Source organism: Amblyraja radiata, chromosome 14 (genome assembly GCF_010909765.2).
Source record: "Amblyraja radiata isolate CabotCenter1 chromosome 14, sAmbRad1.1.pri, whole genome shotgun sequence".
NCBI classification, from domain to species: Eukaryota; Metazoa; Chordata; class Chondrichthyes; order Rajiformes; family Rajidae; genus Amblyraja; species Amblyraja radiata.
The window spans coordinates 49,754,613-49,777,560 of NC_045969.1; the positions used below are offsets into that span (position 1 = coordinate 49,754,613).

Below are 22,948 nucleotides of genomic sequence, written 5' to 3' on the forward strand. Positions count from 1 at the left end.
TAAGATGCTGGTTACAAACAATCCTGTGCAAGATGGTCTTTGGACCCTCAATACAGGAAATTTGATTACATAATCACTTGGGATACTGATGGGAGTCACGAAACATTAAAGAAAAGAGAGGGTGAAACAACCAGAAGATTTATTATCTGGGAAGAAACTGCAGATGCTGGTTTAAACCAAACATATACACAAAATACTGGAGTAACTCAGCAGGACAGGCAGCATCTCTGGAGAGACGGAATGGGTGACATTTTGGGTCGGAAGAAGGGTTTGCTGCCTGTCCTGCTGCCTGTCCTGCTGAGTTACTCCAGCATTTTGTGACTATCTCCAGAAGATTTAATGTTAGGTAGAAAATGATAATGATAAAATGTCTACAATTCAGAATCTGGGGAACAGAAGGTATGAAATGACACATGTGGCAGGAATTTGAAGCTGATACACTGGAGGTCACTGGATTAGCCAGGTCAATGCTGATGAGCTGGATGCAGTTTGAAGATATAAGCTGGACACTGTGATTTTTAATGGCTTTTAAAGGGAAGTGCTTGATAGACCATCTTTTCCACTTACGTTTTTTTCGGCATACTTGTGCTGGCTGAACCTCAGAGTGCAGACTCCTCAAACGTCCTCAGATCCATGTATCTTGCATTCCTCTAAGCTGCTGTTTGCAAGTGTAAATCCCCTTATTATGCACGTTGCCATGTTTGCTTTCATTTTCTGCCTCCTTGGAGCTTCCCGGGCTGAAATTAAAATAAAAAAGGTTAAAGGATTAGAATGTAATGGCTTGGGTAACTGGAAGCAGATGGCTGGCTTCTGAAATCAATTTGTCATTCATCTCTTGTAAGGATGGTACATAAGCGAGAAGGGAACGAGGACATGAAGCTTTACAAGCCTGAGGGCCCCCTTCCAACAGTGTCAGATGTCTCATTGCTCATGCATCCCTGTCCAATACGTCCATCATCTGCTCTTCATCTTAGCACTGGTAATGAATAATGTGTGGCCATTCTGCTCTGACTCCCTCTATCCTTATGCTACACATAAGCCTGGCCAGCTGGACAGACGCTTGTCAGCATGGGAATATTGAGGTTCGGTGTGTGTGCATGTAAAGGTCGAATCGTACTGCTTGGGAGTGAAAGATCTCGGAGAGCAGAGTGGGTGAAGGAAGGCACGAGTGTCGAATACTGCAGTGGGAGCAGAAGGACATGGAGCTCATCATTATAGTTCCAGAAACAAAGTCCAATGTTCTCAGATAATCAATCACCATCCATCCAAGACCGCAAGAAATTGCAGTGAATTGTGGCCGCAGCCGAGACCATCACACAAACCAACCTCCCCTCCATTGACTACATTTACAAGTCACGTTGCCTCGGCAAGGCCAGCTGCAATAATCAAGGATGAGTCACACCCTGGCCACTCCCTCTTCCCCCTCTCCCATCACGCAAAAGGTACAGAAGTGTGAAAACACACCCCTCCAGAATCAGGGAGAGTTTCTTTCCAGCTGTTATCAGGCAACTGCATCATCTTACCACAACCAGAGAACAGCGCTGAACTACTATCTACCTTGTTGGTGACCTTCGGACTATCTTTGATCGGACTTTGCACTTGCACTAAACATTATCCCCTTATCATGTATCTATACACAGTAAATGGCTCAATTGTAATCATGTCTTGTCTTTCTGCAGACTGGATAGTGTGCAACAAAAGCTTTACCCCACCTCGGTACACCTGACGTTAAACTAAACTAACTAACTACAATCAGGGTACACTTATCCTTTAAAATGTGCAGGTTCCATTAAAGTGTCATCAGGTAAGAACAAACTTGCCAAATGACCTGCCACTGAAAAGGGTTTGTGCTGCTAGCTCATCCTTCTTATTCAAATCAATGAGCTGCTTGAATTTTGGGTCTTTGTTGCTTCACTGTTATAAACTGCAGAGTTGACGGTGTATCGACACAAAATGCGGGAGTAACTCAGCAGGACTGGCAGCATCTCTGGATAGAAGGAACGGGTGATGTTTTGGGTCGAGACCCCTCTTCAAATCTATCTATCCAGAGATGCTACCTGTTCCGTTGAGTTATTCTCGCATTTTGAGTCGAACTTCGGTGTAAACCGGCATCTGCAGTTCCTTCCTACAGAGTTGACTGAGTACCTTGATATAAGCTGAAAGCAATTCCTAGACTTACAATTTGAGCTCAGATCAAATCACATGGTGTGCCCCTATACTTTCCCTTCCCTGTCAACTGGATCAATAGTCTTGGTAGTGCTGGAAGGAGGTTTGCTTGCATCCTCAATATTGTGTACCATATCAGTCTGGACTTTTGTTAAATGTCTTGTTTACATTGACACCATTTGTGCCTGTCGCTGAATGAGGATGTGGGGCTCATGTTGTCAACCTCCCCCCCGTGGTGAGCCTTGTCAACTGACCTTGGTCAGGTGAAGGAAAACAAACAGAGACAGCAGCAGCAATGACAACAAACAAACAACAACATCTTGACAACAGCACACTGAACTGGCTGCAGCGCCTGGAGGCCGTTACATCACTTCTGCTGCCTCAAACACAAGAAGAAGAAGTAGAATGAGGAAGTGACCTGGAATCCTTAAGGACCAGTCCCACTTGGGCGTTATTTGGGCGTCATTTACGTGACATCATTTACGCATCACGACGCATGACATCATTTACGCATCATGCACGCATCGTGACGTGCACATGACGCGCGTGTGGCATGCATTACGTGCGCATGGCGCATGGTGAGACGTGGTGGCAGAGGCAGTGACGCGCGATCGCGCGTGACACCCCGGGATTTTGGGATTCACAAAATCTTCGCGCACCACCTGCGTGACGCGCAAATGATGCCCAAGTGGGACAGGCCCTTCAGGTTTAAGTGTGAACCTTTCTTGACTGAAGGTGTGAGAGGGTGGATTTTGTTCTGGAAAGTTTTTGGCTTGCAGAGAAATATCTGTGTACCCACTAACCAAGAATCATGTCAATATGTACATGCTCCACAGTTGCTTGCGTAAACCCTGAGCTTTTAACAGTTGTAGGAAGGAACTGCAGATGCTGGTTTGAACCGAAGATAGACATAAAATGCACGAAATAAAGGGCCTGTCCCACTTGGGCGACATTTGCGCGTAATTTACGCAACATCATTTATGCGTCAGGACGCATATGTGATGCGCGATGGTGTGTATTACGCGCGCATGATGTATGGTGACATAGGCAGTGATGCGCGGTCATGCGTGGCGCCCCAGGATTTTGGGATGTACAAAATCTTTGCGCGCCATCTGCGTGACGCACAAATTATGCACAAGTGGGACAGGCCCTTAACTCAGCGGGACAGGCAGCATCTCTGGATAGAAGGAATGGGTTGAGACTCTTAGAGTCCGAAGAGGGGTCTCAACCCAAAACGTCACCCATTCCTTCGATCCAAAGATGCTGCCTGTCCCACTGAGTTACTCCAGTATTTTGTGCCTATCGGAGCTTTTAACTAACTGCTGCTTTTACCTTCATCTCCACTGGCTTCCCTCAACTGGAAGCATGTCACAGTTCCATCTCCTTCTGCTCCCACCGCAGTACTCATCACCTCCTTGAGTGAAAGCTAAAAGATTCAGAAGAAATGTGATTAACATAAAATAACTTCAAAAAGGTCAAAAAAAGATATTTGAGATTGATGGATTAATGGGGCCCATTGCACACCGAACCTTTGATGAGGTGGAAAAAGCCAATGAAATTTAATGGTGCGAAGCATGATTTGGAAACAGATGTTGCATTTCTAATTCACTGAACTAGTACACAATAAAGTAATTGAAAGAAATCCACAAATTTGGACCATTAACCAGCTTTAGAGAATGTGCAGATAATTGAGGACTGCAGAGACATACTGTTAGACTAGAGGGACACAGAATGCAGAGCACAAATCTGAATTTTGCAAATCTCTTCCAAATTACAGACTTTATTTAACAGAACATACAGCAGGTTTTGTTGTAATTTTTGCATTTTGTTTCTCATGTGTAGATATTGTTTTAACTGTGACTAGAACAAGTGGGACCCGTTGGGCCCCGTCCCACAATGCGGGGGGGTAAGGGAGGGGGGTAGAGGGGGCAGAGGGGGCAGAGGGAGGGGGAGGGAGGGTGATAGGGTAGAGAGGGAGAGGAGTAGAGGAGTAAGGTGTAGAGAGGTAGGGTGCAGAGAGGGAGAGAGAGGGGAGTAGAGAGGGTGGGGGGTAGAGAGGGATGTGGTAGGGAGGGTGGGTGGAGGGGGAGGGTTAGAGAGGGTAGGAGTGAAGGTAGATAGCGAGGGGGCATCACCCCCCCTTCACTCCCCTCCCCTCCCCAGTTCCCTCCTCCATCCCCCACATCTCCCTCCTCCACCTCCCCATCTCTCTCTCCCCACCCCTCCCATTCCCTGTGCCAGGACCTCCTACCCGGGTTGTAGAGCAGCGCCAGGACCTGGAACTCGGCCTGGTTCTCGTACTCGGCCCAGCCCTGACTTGGTTCTAGCGGCGACTTTTTTTTCGGCCCCAGGCTCGGCTCTCTTTCTCGAGCACCAGGCTCGGCTCCAGCAAGGGCCTGTGGCTCCACCCTCACCACCAGGTGTCGGTCGCCTTGTTCAATGTTCAATGTGTAGTTTGCTGTGGTTTTATATTGTTTTTAACTGTGTATATGGGGGGGGGGGGGACTTTTGAATCTCTTCCCCGCACGGGAGACCCGACCTTTTCCCGGTCGGGTCTCTGTTGTCGTTGGGGCCTAGCACCGTGGAGCGACCTCCAGCCGGAGCAACCTGCGGGCTCCAGTTGCGGAGCCTGTGGACTTACCATTGTGGGGCTGGCTGGCCACGGAGCGCGGGGAGCTGTGGTGGCGCGCTGCTGCGGAGCTTCGGAGGCTCCAGCTGCAGGCCTGTGGACGGTGACATCGGGAGCTCGCGGGTCCCTGGTGGGAGACCGTTTTTCGGAGCTCCCACAACGCAACATCTCCCGCCCGAGTTGCGGGGCTGAAAACGACACGGAGCGGGGCCTGACATCGCCCGGCGCAGCTTTAACGGCCACGGGGCCATCGCCCACTGGGCCATCGCCCGCCGGGGGCTCCAACATTAAGACCCGGAGCAGGGCCTTACATCGCCGGCGCGGCCTTAACAAACGCGGGACTTGCCATTGCCCGCCGGGGGCTTTAACATTGGGAGAGGATGGAGAGCAGGGGAGAGACAAGACTTTGCCTTCCATCACAGTGAAGAGGAGATTCACTGTGATGGATGTCTGTGTGAATTGAGTTGGTTGTGTGTCTTGTAAAATTGTTTCTTCTTGTTGTATGGCTGCAGAAACCAAAGTTCCTAACCGAAAAATAAAGCTTAATAAGAATAAGAATATTGATGCTCTCCAGAAGTGTTCCAAGAGAGATTTTGAATCGTGTTTTCTGAGCACCATGTGATTGTTTATCCTTAATCAGCTCTCCATAAAGTAGCTGCCACCAAGGAGGTAAGGGAAGTATGTGAGATGCTGAGGTAAAAATGTCAATGGAGCCTGGATAGAAGGTAACTCATGAGAGATAAATGTGAATGTGGAATGAGTAGCAAAGTTAGCGACCTTGTTTTGCAAAAGATAGATGGGTGAAGATGAACTTGAACTGCGTTTAACTTTCATGCCCTCCAAAAAGTCATGGGTCACTAAGGGGAAATGTAATCCGATACAGAACACACAATTTTACTTTGGAGTCACGTGAGTGACTACGTGAAGAACCCCGCCAGGACGCATGCGTGTCATATCGCTTTCACGCTTGCGAAACGACAGGCGGGGTGGAGCGTTCCCCCGCAGCGGTAAGTTTGAAACCGCGACCTGCAGGTAAGTGATTTACTCTGCGGTAGTGTTTGTCCCCGCGCTGTTTTTACACAGGGGGGGGAAGCTGGACAAAATAGTGTCCACAAGTGCTGCGAGTGAAGCTGGCTGGGGAGGACCGCGAAGTTGCGGGAGCCAGCAGCAGCTAAAGGCACAAGCCCTGTAAGTGGGATCAGCTGTGCCGACTTTTGGTCCCGCGCCGGCCAGAACACCACGGCCAGGCGGGAGACTATTCAGAATGGGGCCGTCGACTTTGACAAGTCGAAACGGCAGGAGGCGGGGTGGACCGACGTTCCCCCGTAGCGACAGTTTAAACCTGGACCTGCAGGTAAGTGAAACTGCGGTCTTTATTCTCCCCATACTGTTTCACAGGTGGGGAAACATGGAGAGCTGTGCAAACAACGGCAAGTTTTAAGCCTGGACCTGCAGGTAAGTGATACTGCGTACTTTATTGTTCCCATACTGTTCTACAAGTGGGGGGAAACATGCACAAGACAAAGAAGTCGACCAGAGCTGCGACAAAGCTGGCGGGGGAAGACCGTGGAGTTGCGGACGCCAGCAGCGGCCGGCGGCACAGGAATCACCCGTAAGGGAACAGCTGTGCCCGGCTTCGCCCCCGCACCGGCCAGATTAAACACTGCGTCTGGTCGGGAAGGCAAGAAGAAAACCAAAAGAGTCGTTGACTGATGAGTCCGACTTTGGGCGGCCAGCGACCGTGAGCGCTGGAGCCCGTTGGAGCCGCTTATGGAGCCGAGCTCCAACATGAAAAAGAAAGTTGGAGCGGCTTATGGAGCCGAGCTCCAACATGAAAAAGAAAGTTGGAGCGGCTTATGGAGCCGAGCTCCAACATGACAGGCTCCGGGAGATGGAGTCTAGTCACTGTGGGCACTATGTAAATCCCACAGCAGCACCTCTTGTAGGGCTGCACAGTGCATCTCCCTCGTCAGAGGGGAGTACTGGGGGGTCAATTCTGGGCTGACCCTGAAGAGGGGTTTTGACGAACAAAACTACAAGTGTGCAGGGGGTGCAGGAAGGCAAAATCTACTGGTCATGGTGTCCAAATACATACAGCCAGACCACGATGGACACCACTGCAAAAATACTTGGGACCAGGAAAATGCGCATCCCTGAATGTTCCAGTCGTGGAAATAGCATCTGGAAACATGTCGGAGCAGGACTTAGGAAAGCCCTGGGGCTCATAAAGGCGACAACATTAAGGATCTCCTACAGCCAAAGACAGCACCCTTATGCACCCATCAGCAGAACAAGAGAAGCTGGTGAAAGCTCAAAGGCCGGGCATACAGGACAGTGGTCTTTTAGACCATAGCCCAGACCGGCCTTTCTGGAAGATGCGCAAATCCCCAACCCAAAAACAAACCCAGCCTCAACCTCCACAAAGACCACACAGAAGAAGCAAACTTCCACTGGCAATGGAGTTAGGTGGGTCTGGACCCTTACAAATTATAAGAAGAGTGGATAAAACACACATTGGTGGGAGATTACACTCTTTTGGATAAGGTGTATATTAACTACAGACACTTATATCCTAAGCAGTATCCAGGGATATACCATTGAATTGTGCAAAAGGGGTAATGGGTAAACCCAACACGATTGGCTGGAATACATTGTACTATATATACAAAATGGGAACTGGTAACTGCTAAAGGACTGATTTCCAAAAGCTACTCCATGGCTAGCATCGACCTAAAAGATGCTTACTATTCAGTGCCTACACGGACTGATCACAAACGTTATTTTAAAAAATTCAACTGGATGGGGCAGCTCCGGCAGTATAGAGCTCTACCAAATACATAATCATATGATCATACTAATTGTGGGCATAACTTTGGAGTTGGCCTAACTAGCTGTAACAGCCACCATACAATTGGGTGAAAACTGGGGTTATCATCCATCCAGTTAAATCTAAACTAACGCCTACCAACATAATGGATTATTTGGGGATCACTATTGACAGCTCACATGTCGGTGACTTTACCAAAGGACAAGGCTACAGTCTTAACTGAGGCCTGCAACAACCCCACAGACATCAGCGAACCATCTATCAGATTGGTAGCAAGTATAATTGGCATATAGTGTCTGCCTTTCCAGCCACACAATTTGGACCTTTGTATTACCAAAAATCTACAAAGGGCAAAATATAAACACTCAAAGTTAATACTGGTCATTTCGACAGACCAATAAGCCACCAATCAAAGCTTATGGAATTAAAATGGTGGAGGGATAACATTCGGCATTGTTCCAACCCTATCGTTATCAGCAAACCCTTAGTGGTGCTACAAACTGATGCCAATGCGCTTGGTTGGGGTACCAATTTCCATCTCCATCCGTGGAGGTAGATGAAAGGCCCAGGAGGCATCATTATCACAGACACTGGGCATAAACTGCCTGGAAATGTGGGGTGCGTTCTATGGCCTAAAGTCATACTGCTCTGGGATAAATCACCAGCGTGTTAGACTACAGAGTGACAATCTGACTAATACAATTTGGTAATGGTGTATCCAGAGAAATATTGGAATATCAGCTACTTACCTACCAGGTAACCCAAAATTCAGTGACAGACATCAGGTCATGCAAATTCAATAAAATAAGACTTAATCACCAGTTACCAAACTGTGTTTCTTGGGAACCAGACCCTGGGACAGCAGGGACAGATGCTTTTCACTGCATTGAAGGGGCAATTGTTTATCTATGCATTCTCTCCTTTTCTGCATCATCAGTCGGATATTACAAAAAATACAACAAGACTCAGCGTCTGTTAATTGGTAGTGCCGGATTGGCCTACTTAACCATGGTTCCCTGTGATACTCAACATGGGGTTTAACCATGCATCACCATCCTGAAACAACCAAATTATTGGTTCATCCCGTAACAGGGGAACCCATCCATGTCAAAAACAACAAACCTATCAATTTGTAGAGTCTAAAGAAACCTCTACTGCAACTGGGACTGGCGGACCAAACATTGAACATTATCTCAGCGGGCCACAGACAGTCCACCAAAAACTATATCTGGTATACATCAGGAAATGGGAGATATATTGTCACAGAAACAACATCACCTACAGTTTGATGAACATAACGTCTGTTCTCGAATTCCTGGCAGGCCTCCATTATGATGAGGGGCTCAGTTATAGTGCCATTAACTGCGCCAAAAGTGCCCTATCAACATATCTATGGCGAGTATCAGAGCGGCATTCTGTTGGGACTCACTCCTGGTAACCAAACTTATGAGGGGAATTTTTAATATCTATCCCCCAAGAACCAGGCACTCTCTAAATGGGATATGAGTATTGCCCTAACGTTGCTAAGGAATTGGTCTCCAGCAACAGCTCTGTCCCTGCAAAGACTGACGCACAAAACAGTCATGCTGATGGCTTTGGTCACGGCATTAAGGGTACAGTCGTACATAAGTTAAGGCTGGACTATATGACTTCTTTAACAGGAATATAACGTTTCATATTACGAATTAGTCAAACAGAACAGACCGGGATCATCAGACCTCAAAATAGAATTTAGGGATTACCCTACAGATATCGTCTCTGTATAATAAGACAATTATTGTTCTATATGGAGAACACCAAAAACATCTGAGGCTATGAGATGACACTACTAATCAGCCACAAACAAACCCACTAAAAAGTGTCGGTTCAAACTATTTCCAGATGGCTGAAACAGGTTTTAACAACAGCTGGGGTGGATACTAACATATTCAAATCTTATTCCACCAGGGCTGCAACTACATCGGCAGCTATGGAGTTGGATGTACCAATGAACCAAATCCTCGAGACAGCAGGATGGATCAGGGGAAAATGTTCCAACTATTCTACCACAAACCAATAGTTAAACTGGAACTTTGCAGAGCCAATTTTAAGTTCTGTAATATAATTTCACCCCATAAATAGGGGCTATAATTTGTTGTTAACAATTTATCATGGATTTCAATGTTGGATTCATGTCTAAACATGTTAACACAATTCCTCCCACAGTCAATTAAGGCAGATGTGATGCATGGACTCGTTTCCACGGCATGAAATCACAGAGCTTTGAAATCTTCACGTAGTCACTCACGTGACTCTGAAGTAAAATAGTAAGATTAAACAAGAACTTACCAGTTCGAAGTTTGATCGTTATTTTATGAGGAATACGTTGAGGGAATACGTGCCCTCCGCTCCCACCCTTGATCATATACTCAACTGGTATTTTCTTCTCTAATCTTACTATGTTCAGTCATTACAGTTATCTGTGATTTCACACCGCTGCTTTGAAGAATGACACGCATGCGTCCTGGCGGGGTTCTTCACGTATTCCCTCAACGTACCCCTCATAAAATAACGATCAAACTTCGAACTGGTAAGTTCTCGTTTAATCTTACTAGTAATGCTGAATGTAACAAAGTAACTGATCCCTGCAACCCAGAGAATGATTGCAGTTTGTGCTGGCGGTGCCCAATATTATTATCCCATCAACAAATCCGCCTCGCCTGTGTCGACCTATTACCTGCCTCTCCCCTTTTCCAGGTTTCTGCTCCCTCCTGCAATCAGTCTGAAGAAGGGTCTCGACCCGAAAAATCAACTATCCATGTTCTCCAAGGATCTGTTGAGTTACTCCAGGATTTTGTGTTCTTTTGTGTATTAACCATCACCGGCACTTCTTTGTGTCTGCTTGTTATCCCATTTGTAGCTTATGGTGGCAAAGTTGTAGCTTTGATGCCAAGCACTACCAAAAGATTAATCAATGTTCCCCGTCACCTGCTGCCTTTGAGAGATCACTTGCCTTGTGTGATTAGAACCATTTGCAATCAAATATTTTGTCTATACTGCAATTTGAAAACAAAATGGCAAAGTGTATGATTTATTCATGATCTACTTCAGCGCTCACTGACATTTGATATCTTTCCAGACTGAGCCTTGTTTGAATCTGTAGTTCTCTGTAGTTCTCTAATCACTCCATGGTCTATTCTAATGTTAGAAATCATAATCTTGAATGATCCAGTGAGACATAATTATTTTAGCACCTGGCAATAGGAATCCTGCAAAGTTTGCTGTAAAATCTTTTTATAATAATCACCTTTGAGAATCATATCTGCTTGCCTTAGAAAACAGATGGATTTCTAATTTAGATTTGGATAATTTGTTGTGGTGGCTTGCTTGCTTTCTTTGATGTGTGAGGATGAGAGTCTCGGGAAACCGATTTCAATCTCCTTTCGTAAACACCCAGAGGTATAACATACATTTTACGGATTTTGGAAATCCCTCTTCTTGTGTTGACTCCTTAAATAGACAAACACACATTTATGCTGGCAGATGGCACTTTCTATTGCCTCAGAGGTCCAATGAAATTACTGCCCATATGTTCATGTTACATGCTACTTGACCTCCAGTTCATGAATAAATAGTGTTGCCTCTTAGAAGACACCGTGGACACATTTGTGAAGGCAATGAGTGCAGACTGCCAAGGAAGTCATTGTCAAAGGCATCACCCTATGGAATAGGACGCAGAAACCCAATAAGTTTAATTTGTGTAAACATGTGGCCTGACCCATCAAATGCATCTTCAAAACCACCTCCTAACAATTTCACTGCCAGCTTCTTCCATCACGCAATACCCACCTGCTAGAAATCTCTCTGAGTCAGGGCAGGTTCCTAATGTAAGAACTATTATATGAAGAAATAGTTCCAGGAGTGGGCCAAGTCGCATTTTAAATATTTTTCCTGCCATTCCTCAAATCTGCTTTTCCACCTGGTTACCACATCCCTTTATCTTGAAGTCCAAATCAATCTTGGCCGTGAATGTAATCAATGACAATACATGTAGAACTTCCTGGGATGAAGAATTCCAAACTCATTAAGTGATGAAATGTCTCTTTATCACATTATTAAATGGCCAATCCTTTATCCTGAGACTATCGGAGATTCACAGCAAGAATCAACAAAGAGGGAGGTCATTTGGCCCATCATGGTCATTGTAGCAATGTTACAAAATTTTGAGATTTAAAAAATCAAGTCTGCAATTTATCCCATCAGATAAAGCATAAAAATAAGTTTAATTTGACACCTAATTCACTTTCATATCTCAAGTATTTAAAAAGTTATGGCCATTTTCATACTCGGAAATTAGCATCTTGTTCCCTATTGATTTTCTATGGACATAACAAAAAAGCTGTGATCGTGGACAGTCAAAAGCCCATAACTTTCTTAAAAATTAAGAGAACTGAATGAAATTTTCAGTTATCATAGATTGAAGCATTCTGAAACAAATATAAAATAATCTTACTTGGATGACCTGAAATTAAAGCATATAATTAGTTAGTTACCTAATTGTAGCTAATTTCAAACTTCAATTACTAGATCTAAACATCTATCCATTTCTTAATAAATGATTAACATTTTTAAATAGCCTAAGTGTCCAAATAATATTCACAAATAATTCACCGTAAAACATGATTTTTAAATCTCATTTACATTAATTTATAGGCCAAATGGAAGGAATTTAGTGTTTAATTGCTGTAAATTAAAGTCCATTTAAATCAGCTTTCTAGTGGGTTCCTGTGAACGCGCTGGTTTAGAACGTTCACATTTCGGTAGATTTGTGCCCTCAAATGCCCAGAAAAATACTGCGGGATATAATGGGCCCAAACTTAGCTACTCGCAACATTAAACTGTATAAAGGGATCTTAAGAAGCCCTTTTCAACGTAAAAATAAACAGCCTACCTTCTGTTTTCCCCTGTATGAGATCCGGCCGGTTGCCGGCGGTCGGGGGTTTAGAGGTTAATTTTTAACCTACTATAACAATTTAATAAAGCCCTTAAAACTAATAATAGATCAATCGAGGGAATCTTCCAGCGATATTTCGTTAATAATTAACTAGGCTGAAAAACCTCGATTTGAACAGCCTAGGGAAAATCGCGTTTTAAACCCGCCCCCCTCTAAACGGCGCCAAAATCACGCACACGGGCTGGGACAGATTTTCAGCGACGCTTCAGGAACATTTTGCAACATACCTAGTCATTGCAGCCCTTTCATATCCATCAGCCCACAAACTATCCTTGATTGGTCTTTGCTGGCTTTACCTTGCACTAAACATTATTACCTTATTAAAGGTTTCAAAGGTCTTTTATTGTCACGTGTACCAATTAAGGTACAGTGATATCCGTATTGCCATACAGCCACACTAAAAAAAAACAAGACACACAACTACATAAAAGTTACCATAAACATCCACCACAGCGGATTCCCCACATTCCTCACTGTGATGGAAGGCAAAAGAGTCTATTCTTCCCTCCTTTTTCTCCCGTGGTCGGGGCAGTAGAACCATCCGCACTCGGGGCAATCGAAGCTCCCAAAGCTGGCGATCGAAGCTCCAGCCTTGGGGCGATCGAAGCTCCCATGTCGGGGAAGTCAAAGCACCTACGGCTTGGAGCTCCCGAAGTCGGTCTCTAACCAGAGACCGCAAGCTCCATGATGTTAAAGTCCGCAGGCTCCCAAGGTCGGAGCTCCCGAAGTCAGTCTCCAGCAAGAGGCCTCCAGGTCCTCGATGTTAGGCCGCAATGCGGACGGAGATACGATACGGAAAAAATTGCATCTCCGTCGAGGTAAGAGATTAATAAAAAGTTCCCCCAACCCCCCCCCCCCCCCCCCCCCCCTCACCCCACATAAAACAAGCTAAAGAACACTAAAAGCATAGTTAACAGATTCTAAAGAAACACCAGAGAAGGAAGGAACAGGCAGGCTGTTGGCGAGGCGGCCATTGCTGGCACCACCCAGATTTTAATGTTGTTTACCCAGTCTACCCGGTGTTTAATGTTTATTGTGTATCTATACACAAAATGTCTTGATAATAATCATGTATAGTCTGTCTGCTGACTGGATAGCACGCAATAAAAAGCTTTGCACTGTACCTCAGTACACGTGACAATAAACTAAAAATATAGATTTGCTGTCAGTCACTCTTTTCTCATGTGAGTCGCTTTCTTGCTTCAAATATCTAATGCATTCTCTTTTGGAAGTTGTTGGATCTGAATCTGCTTCTGTCATCATATCGGGTAGAAAATTCCAGGTCACAAGAGTTCATTGTGTGATCTTTGTCTTGCCGTTACATAAGTTCATAAGTAAAAGGAGCAAAATTAGGCCATTTGACTCATCAAGTCCACTCTGCCATTTAATCATGGCTGATCTATCTCTTTCTCCTAACCCCATTCTCCTGTCTTCTCCCCATAACCACTGACACCCGTACTAATCAAGAATCTATATCTGCTGTAAATATATCCACTGACTTGGCCTCCACAGCCATCTGTGGCAAAGAATTCACTACCCTCTGACAAAAGAAATTCCTTCTCATTTCCTTCCTAAAGAACGTCCTTTAAGTCTGAGACTACGACCTCTAGTCCTGGACTCTCCCACCAGTGGAAACATCTTCTCCACATCCACTTTATCCAAGCCTTTCACTATTCAATGCGTTTCAATGAGATCCCCCCTCATTTTTCTAAACTCCAGCGAGTACAGGCCCAGTGCCGTCAAACACTCATCATATGTTAACCCACTCATTCCTGGGATAATTCTTGTAAACCTCATCTGGACCCTCTAGGGCCAGCAAATCCTTCCTCAGATATGGTGCCCAAAATTGCTCACAATATTCCAAATGCAGCCTGACCAGCGCCTTATAGAGCCTCAGCATTATATCTCTGTTTTTGTATTCTCGCCCTCTTGAAATAAATGCTTGCATTGCATATGACTTCTTTACCGCCGATTCGACTTGCAGATTAACTTTTTGGGAAATCTGCACCAGCACTCCCAAGTCCCCTTGCACCTCCTATTTTGGGATTCTCTCCCCATTTAAAAAATAGTCTATGCCTTTATTCCTACTACCAAAATGCATCTCCACAATGTGTTGCACTATATTCCATCTGCCACTTCTCTGCCCACTCTCCCAACTTGTTCATGTCCTTCTGCAGAGTCCCTGCTTTCTCTGCACTCCCTGCCCTTCCACCTATTTTCGTTTCATCCGCAAACTTGGCCACAAAGCCTTCAATCCCCTCATTCAAATCATTAATATACAACGTGAAGAGTAGCGGTCCCAGCACAGAAAAAGTCTCTTTATTGTCAGTCTTTGCCTTCTGCCATCCAGCCAACCTGCTATCCGTGCTAGTATCTGCCCTTTGATACCAAGGTCTCTCATATTCCTTCGCAGCCTCATGTATGGCACCTTATCCAAGGCTTTCTGAAAATCTAGGTAAACAACGTCCACTGATTCTCCTTTATCTGTCCTACTATTTACTTCTTCAAAGAATTCTAGCAGATTCAGGCAAGATCTCCCCTTCACAAAACCATGCTGACTTCAGCCTATTTTATCGTGAACTTCTAAGTACTCCGTAATCTCATCCTTTATAATGGACTCTAAAATATACCAACCACTGAAGTCAGACCCTATAGTTCCCACTATTCTGTCTTGCTCCTTTCTTGTGCAGCGGTGTAATATTGGAAATTTTCCACCTATCTGGAGTCAGATCCTCTGATCTGCAAAGTCTAAACCAACTGATGCATTACAACTCCTAGCTGTGGACTCTTGGAACAATGTCTCAGAATCCACATAGTAAAGCGCTTGGGAACCAGGATTTGTTGGAAATGCCAGCAATAACATATGTTGGATTCGTTTTTTTTAGAATTGCACCACGTTCGTTAGATGTGGATTCGGGAGCAGTAGCCAATTATTTGAATGGGTGGTAAAGTATGAGAGGAAGAATAATAAAAATAAGAAAATAAGATAAATTAAGGGGGGGGGGGGGGGGGGGGGGGTCTTCCAGACAGTGACCAGAGCTTCCGAGTTAACCATTTCACTGTCCAATAAACTAAACTAAACTAAACCATTCCAGTGGAAGTAGAACATAAATAGACAAGCTCAAAGTCTAATATCTGCAAAGTAACAGATGGCATTGTATCTGTTATTGCATTCTGGCATCATACACCCAGAGATTATTGTTCCAATTGTACTCCTCTCAATAAGGATGTAAATCCTGAAGTTTCTTTAATTGTTTTGCTTTAATATTTCTGATTGTTTATAATTAACTTAATGTTTCTTTATTAACAATAATTTTCAAGAAATTTACACTTCAATTGTTTTTAAAATATCAGTGACATTTAAGGCCTCTTAAAATTAATTACCATCTTTGAACCATGACGAATCTCACCAGTCCCTCCACCTCCCAGGCTTTGCTTCTGTCTGGGTGTTCTAAGGGGTGTTCTAAGGGGTGGAACTGCAGCAGTGCCACCCAGGGGCTGGTTTCGACTGAGACCTTGCCTCCTGGAGTTAGATGGTGAGCAAGCTCTTCCTCTATATACTGGCCAAGTGAGTAAGTGCATTGGAAGACCACAGATGATGTCTCTGGGAAGCCAGTCAAGCCCAGGGGTCTGAAGAAGGGTCTCGACCCGAAACGTCACCAGTCTGCCGAAGGATCTCGATCCAAAAAGTCACCCATTCCTTCTCTCCAGAGATGCTGCCTGTCCCGCTGAGTTACTCCAGCCTTTTGTGTCCATCCTTAGCCCAGAGACACCTCTGGATGTTTCATTAATTGTGTTTTCTTTAATGTTTTCCATCATTTGAGGTGTTTCTAAATATTTTAAGTGATTTGAGTTTTAGTTTTATTAATGTTCACAGTTGTTTCATTGATTTTTTAACAGTTTTAAATAATTTTGAGCAGTTTAAAGTGAAACAGTATTTCCATTTATTTTCATGGGCATTTGGCTCTGTCTGTGACAAAACGTCGAGGGTGCCTTTGGTGGTTGTCAAATTATTTTCAGCCATTCAGTGGGTAGGATTTGTTCTGACCCCGTAATTAATTTAATGTTTCTTTATTAACAATATTTTTTAAGACATTTTCACTTTAGCAAGCATGACCGGAATGGACCTTGCTATTTTTGATCCATATCTTACCTTTCAGCAAGATCAGACTTTCAAAAATAAATATAACTCTGTGCGGAGGTCAAGTCAGACTTGCCCAGAGTCTACACGCTTCCATGAGATAATATCACTTTCTTTTAAACTCCACTGAATAAAGGCCCTTCACTTTCAATCTCTCCTCATGGGCATCATAGGAATCAACCTGAAAACCTTTACAGCAGAGCCTCGGATGGAAACAGAACAAAAATAACATCCTGACAGGTCTTGGCAGGCTGGATGTGGAGTGGATATTTCCTCATGAGAGAATCACTCACCCAGTATGGCAGAAGTGAGGTGAAAGTATTTTGTCTCATTGGATCGTAAATCTTTGAAACGTTCTTCCCCTATGGGTTGTGAAACCACAGTCTTTGAAAGTTTCTTATGCAGAGAAAGATGGATTCTGGATCAGCCAGGACTTGCAAGTTTGGAGTAGATTGCCAAGAATGCAGAGTTGAGGGCCATGATCTTACTTTTGATGGAGAAGACTTCTGTTCATGCTCTTAATTTGTATGTGTGAATGGATAGAATTTGTCATGTTTCACCTCGTCCACCCAGAAGGCAATGTCAACAATTACACCCACATCACTCAGACGTCTTGCTTAATATTAACTGCGGAACAGAGCTAAAAACAGCTGGAACTGTAAATAAATGTTTGATTTATGTTACAGTGGTCATTAGATTGTACTCAAAGATTTATTTATTCACATTATTCCAGGGAGGTCTTGGGTTGCCTTGGTGAAGTGGTTAAAGGCCATCTATAACATATTTGCCTCCTGAGATAGCAAGTTATTTTACTTTAATTAAAATTCAATCATTGTGTAACAAACGCTGACATGCCATTTCTCAAGGAGATTTACAAAATAATATATAGACAAGAATGTCATCAGGACTGACGAAGCCCAATTTTCAGGAAATATTAAATTTGCGTGTGCTTTTTCTTTGAACAGGAGTTGCTGAGGGGAGATGTAATCGAGACTATAGAATAATCAGAAGGTAAGATAAGGTGAATAGAAAGGGCTCATTTCCAACAGCACGGTGATCAATAATTACTGGGTAGAGATTTAAGACACTTGCCAAAAGTACTGACTGAGGAGATATTGAAGAAAATAATCATAAAAAAAACATGAGGTCTGCAACTAATTGCTTGAAAGAGTGGTAGAGGCAGAAATACCTTTTATACATTAAAAAAATACTCAGACAAACATTGAAAGACCGCTGGGCAAGTTATATTTCTTATTGTTCTTTGGTGGTCCCTTGGGTTTGAGGATGACTTTGTACCAGTAGGATTCTATGGATTCTGAGGTGATTGAAGAAGCCAACAAATAAAACCAGATACTGCCACAAGTGGGCCAGGGGTGCGTGACGAAGTGAGTGGTGGGAGATTAGAATGGTGATGGTGTGTATCTTCTGCCCATGTGCTGCTGTTACTGCCGGATAGAAATTTGTCACCATCTTACATTCTGTTTAGTCTTTCTTTATTTGATTGGCTGGATGGGACAGAGTGACGCAATTGTCCCCTTAGAGTTGGAAGTCAATGATTCCAAATTCCAATTAAGTCTGGTGGGAAAAAAATGAATTTCATCATTTGTTTCTACTTTAGTTTAGTTTACAGAAACATGGCCGACTGAGATGTCAGCCCACCGAATCCACGCGGACCAGCGATCCCCACACATTAACATGGTCCTACACACACTAGGGGCAATTTACATTTATTGTATACCAAGCCAATTAACCAACAAACCTGTCAACAAATACGTCTTTGGAATGTGGGAGGAAACCGAAGTTATCGGAGAAAACCCCTGTAGGATACTGGAAGAACATACAAACTCCGTACTGGCAAGCACCCATAGTCAGGATCAGACCCGGGTCTCTGGCGCTGTAATGGGTCTGTCCCACAGTCGCCACATGTTTGCGGGTGGTTTCCGAGGAGTCGCCTTCATGGTCGTGAGGAGTTTCCGCATTCTGGGAACTAGTCGCAGCCTCATTATGGTTGCCGTGAATTTTTCAACAACTCAGAACATGTTGAAAAATTGGCGGCGACTAGAATGAAGCCGCCATGGAGAGTAGCGAGAATTCTCGAGCTGTAGGTGGGTCGGCAGGAAATCCTAATGGGTTGCCAGGAGGTCGAAGGTTGTCATAGGTTGTAGACGGTGCTGACCGGTGAATTTCATTTGCTCATTGGGAAAAAAAAAGGTAAGCAGTAGTTTTCAGAACCAAGGACAACCGACCGGTAATGTTAAATGTCCGCCGAGCTGAAGGAATCTGCGCATGCGTAGTTTTAAAGATTTTTAAACCTCGATAACTTTTACAATATACCACTGATCGGAAGGAAACTTGTTGCACTTGCAGCTCAGAAGAACTGTGAGTAACCTGGCGAAAAATCGTAGCGCTATCGCGTACAGTTTTTGTGCAAATGGAAAAACCCCGCAAACCTGAAGAGCATAAGATCAGAGTTTTAGTTATGCATAGATAGATAGATATATTGTTTTTGTAAGTCCTAAACTTGATAGAGCATCAGGACACCATCCTACATGTACAGTTACACTTCCAGCCGGTTTGCGTCTCTGCTGGTTCCAAAGAAAGCGGAACCTGTTCTGTACAATGTCAGCATGTTGCCACTGACATTAGTCCTGTGCACCTGTCAAGGGAAATAGACCTATCAGGAAAAGTGACTGAACTGGTCTCAGAAATCTGCACGCTTGGATCGGACTTTATTTATCACTAGGATGCAAGGATACCCGCACACCAAGCAGATGTTGTGTTTAGCAGGCTCAGGAGAGATGTTTGGTTTCCTTACTGGAATGCAAGAGACTCGAATAAGTGAAGCTGATAATTTGTCCAAATAAACTCTTTTATATCCGACATCTTGGTTAACGATGTTAATTGAAACACTTAATCAAAATGTATGCTCACCTGCATTCCTAGTGTTTGGGGAGTTATAAACTTCCACTGCTTCATTGCTCATGCTTCATACTTGCTTACACTGAAGACAGCAGGGCCTCTGCAGCTGTGTTGGAAGGAACTGCAGATGCTGATTTAAACCGAAGCCAGAAACAAAATGCTGGAGTACCTGTAACTCAGCGGGACAGGCAGCATCTCTGGAGAGAAGGAATGGGTCAACAGAAGATCCAGAGCCTCTGTAGAGCATGACATTGCACTATGCAAATGGCTCGATTGTAATCATGTATTGTCTTTCTGCTGACTGGACAGCACGCAACAAAAGCTTCCCACTATACCTCGGTACACGTGACAAGATACTGAACTGAGGTGGCTGTTGATGAGCTGGTGGTGAGGAATCGGCTGGAAGGAAGGTAAAAGAAAGAAATGTACAGACTGTGCCTTTGTTTTACTTTGGCCTGAATAAAAAATAAACAGATATCAGCAGGATTGCATCCATAGATTTCAACCGGCACAGAGCCAAAGCCACACTCACTCAGCTGGTGAACAGACATGCATTAGAGAATGCATTAGAGAAGAGATTGGGAGGGGAGCCCAGGATTGATTTTCTCAGTTAACTAACAAGGAAGTTAACGTAGATTGAACGATTGTTTCGCTGAACACCTTCGCTCAGTCCGCCGGGATCTACCTGATCTCCCAGTTGCCAACTACTTTAATTCCCCAGTCCCACACTGACCTTTCTGTCCTGGGCCTCTTCCATTTTCAGTGAGACCAAACGCAAATTGGAGGAACAGCACCTCGTATTGGAGGAGGAGCCATCTTGGGGAATGGCTGCTAACCAGCAGCCGTCAGTTTAATTCATTTTTTTCCCAGTTTTTAGTTAGTCTTGTTCTTCGTTTGTTCGGAGAAATGGACTTCTTAATGTGGGGGGAAGGGGGTAATTATACTTCTAGGTCCCTACCTGGTCGGTGAGGCAGCTTTTTCTCCGGGCTGCCTGTCTACCCGTCCTCGTGGCCTACCAGCGGGCGTGGAGCGCCGTTTCCTGGCGGGGACAGCCCAGCACCTCGGGTTCGGTGGCGGCACAGCGCTGGAGCGCTATCGCGGAGTGGGCGATGCCTTGCCTGGGTCACCGCGCTGGATCGACGCGCTGGAGCTCCGGTGAGCTGTGACCGCCGTGATCAAATCCTCCGGGCTGCGGGTCTGCGGAGCGGAGCGGGCGGTGCCGACATGAACATCGGTAGCCTGGGAGCTCCAACCCGGTGCGTCCTTGTCGGCTTCGGAAGCCAACAATCCCCTGCTAGGAAGCGGCCGTTCCAGGTGGCCCAGCCGCTGTGAGGACTCTCCCGACGCCGGGGCAACAGCACCCGGCCAGAACGGCCAGGAACATCGGGCCTCCGTAGAGGCAACAGCGGTGGCCTCAATAGGCCTGACTTCTGGGAGAACTGGGGTTGGGGACTGGACTTTGTGCCTTCCCCCACAGTGGTAACCACTGTGGGGGGATGATTTTTCTGTGTGTAAGTTACTTTGTTAGTCTGTGTCCAAGATGGCTGTCGGAAGGGAGAGTGGACGCTGGCGCGCTTTAGCTGCCGCTGCTCTCTCTTCACATTGTGTTTTTTTGATTTTTTGATTGTGTGTCTTTGGAGCGATTTCTATCTTTAATTTGTGTATTGATGATGTCCTTATTATTTATTTTTCTCCGACTATATGTTTTTTTCTCTTCTGTTAATCTTTGTAAGGTGACCTTGAGATTTGAAAGGCACCCGAAAATAAAATTTATTATTATTATTATTAGTATTTCACTTGGGCAGCTTGCAATGCAGCGGTATGAATATTGATTTCTCTAACTTCCCTCTCTCCGTTCCTCCACCACCTCAGTCGTTGTACTAGGTTCAAAGTCGTCTTATAGTCTGTAACTCGTTTTCACCTAGCTCACAGCTAACAACGGCCTGTTTCCTTTATCATCATGCTTTTTTGCATATCTTTCATTTGTTTTATATTTCTCTATATCACCTCTCGTTTCCCTTTCCACTGACTCTCAGTCTCAAGAAGAGTCTCGACCTGAAACGTCATCTATTCCTTATCACCTGTCTGACCCGCAGTGTTACTCCAGATTTTTGTGCCTATCTTCAGTTTAAACCAGCATCAGCAGTTTATTCCTACACAAGTTAACTCAGAACATGAGGGGGCGATAAGGGAAGCACTGTATTTCCAGTGTCTGAATCTGAGCCAGATGCAACCTGCCGTGTCTCTGTGTCCTCTCTGGATGGAGTTGGACAATTCAGAGAATGATTGTAACACAAAATAATCGACATGAGAGTTTACAAGATGCTGAGACATTAATATGTGTGTTCTGCTGTAAACTACTGCTAACATAGTTCTGATTGAATTACAGACTTCAACTTTGACTTCTGTAAAGTCTGCACTTACCGTAGTGTCTCTGTGAATCATTGATTTACTCTGAAAACGGAAAATACTTTAATCCCATTGCACTTTGTGGTGTAGATTCCTGGATTACTGACCATACACAAGCACCATGCTGCAAACTGACGATAGTGGAATAAAGTAATAGTTACTTTAAGGAGCAGAAGATGGACCTCTACGCAGTCTTCATCGATTTGAGAAAGCCCTTTGACACGGTCTCCAGGGAGGCTCTGTGGCTGATACTTCACAAGCTTGGCTGCCCAAGAAAGTTCATCCAGATCATCCGCCTCTTCCATGATGGCATGACAGGAACAGTTCTGGTCAACGGCGAAACTTCTGCACCTTTCCACATTTCCAATGGAGTGAAGCAAGGTTGCGTACTGGCCCCTGTACTCTTCAACCTCTTCTTCGGCTGCGTCCTGAGTCAGGCACTCCAGGACCTCGACCGTGGCGTGTACCCGATGTAACATCTGTACGGATCTACCTTTGACCTTCGACGACTGAACGCCAAAACCAAGATGCATGAACGGCTCATTCTCAAAGCCCTTTTTGCGGACGACTGCGCCCTCATGGCTCATGAGGAGTCTGAATTCCAGTTCATTTTGACCAAATTTGCGGAAGCAGCACAGGCTTTTGGTCTCATATCAGCCTCAGCAAAACGGAAATCATCGACTAGCTGGCTCCAGACTCTGCAGCACCGCCCCCAAGTGTGCACATTGACAGCACATAGCTGAAAGCCGTTGACTCCTTCAAATACTTGGGAAGTGTAATATCATCTGATGGCTCCCTGGACAGGGAAATCTAAACGAAAATCAGCAAAACCAGTTGCACAACTGCGTACACGAGTGTTGAACC

At 44.8% G+C, this 22,948-nt stretch overlaps 1 long non-coding RNA gene across 1 annotated transcript; it reads right to left on the bottom strand.

Annotated features, from left to right (window-relative positions):
• Positions 1–243: 243 nt before the first annotated feature.
• On the bottom strand, positions 244–16,911 carry LOC116980924. The gene is made up of 3 exons (XR_004414104.1): positions 16,769–16,911; positions 3,499–3,580; positions 244–737 (listed from the first exon to the last, which is right to left on the bottom strand). It is a non-coding gene; the product is annotated as an uncharacterized LOC116980924 (long non-coding RNA).
• Positions 16,912–22,948: the final 6,037 nt, after the last annotated feature.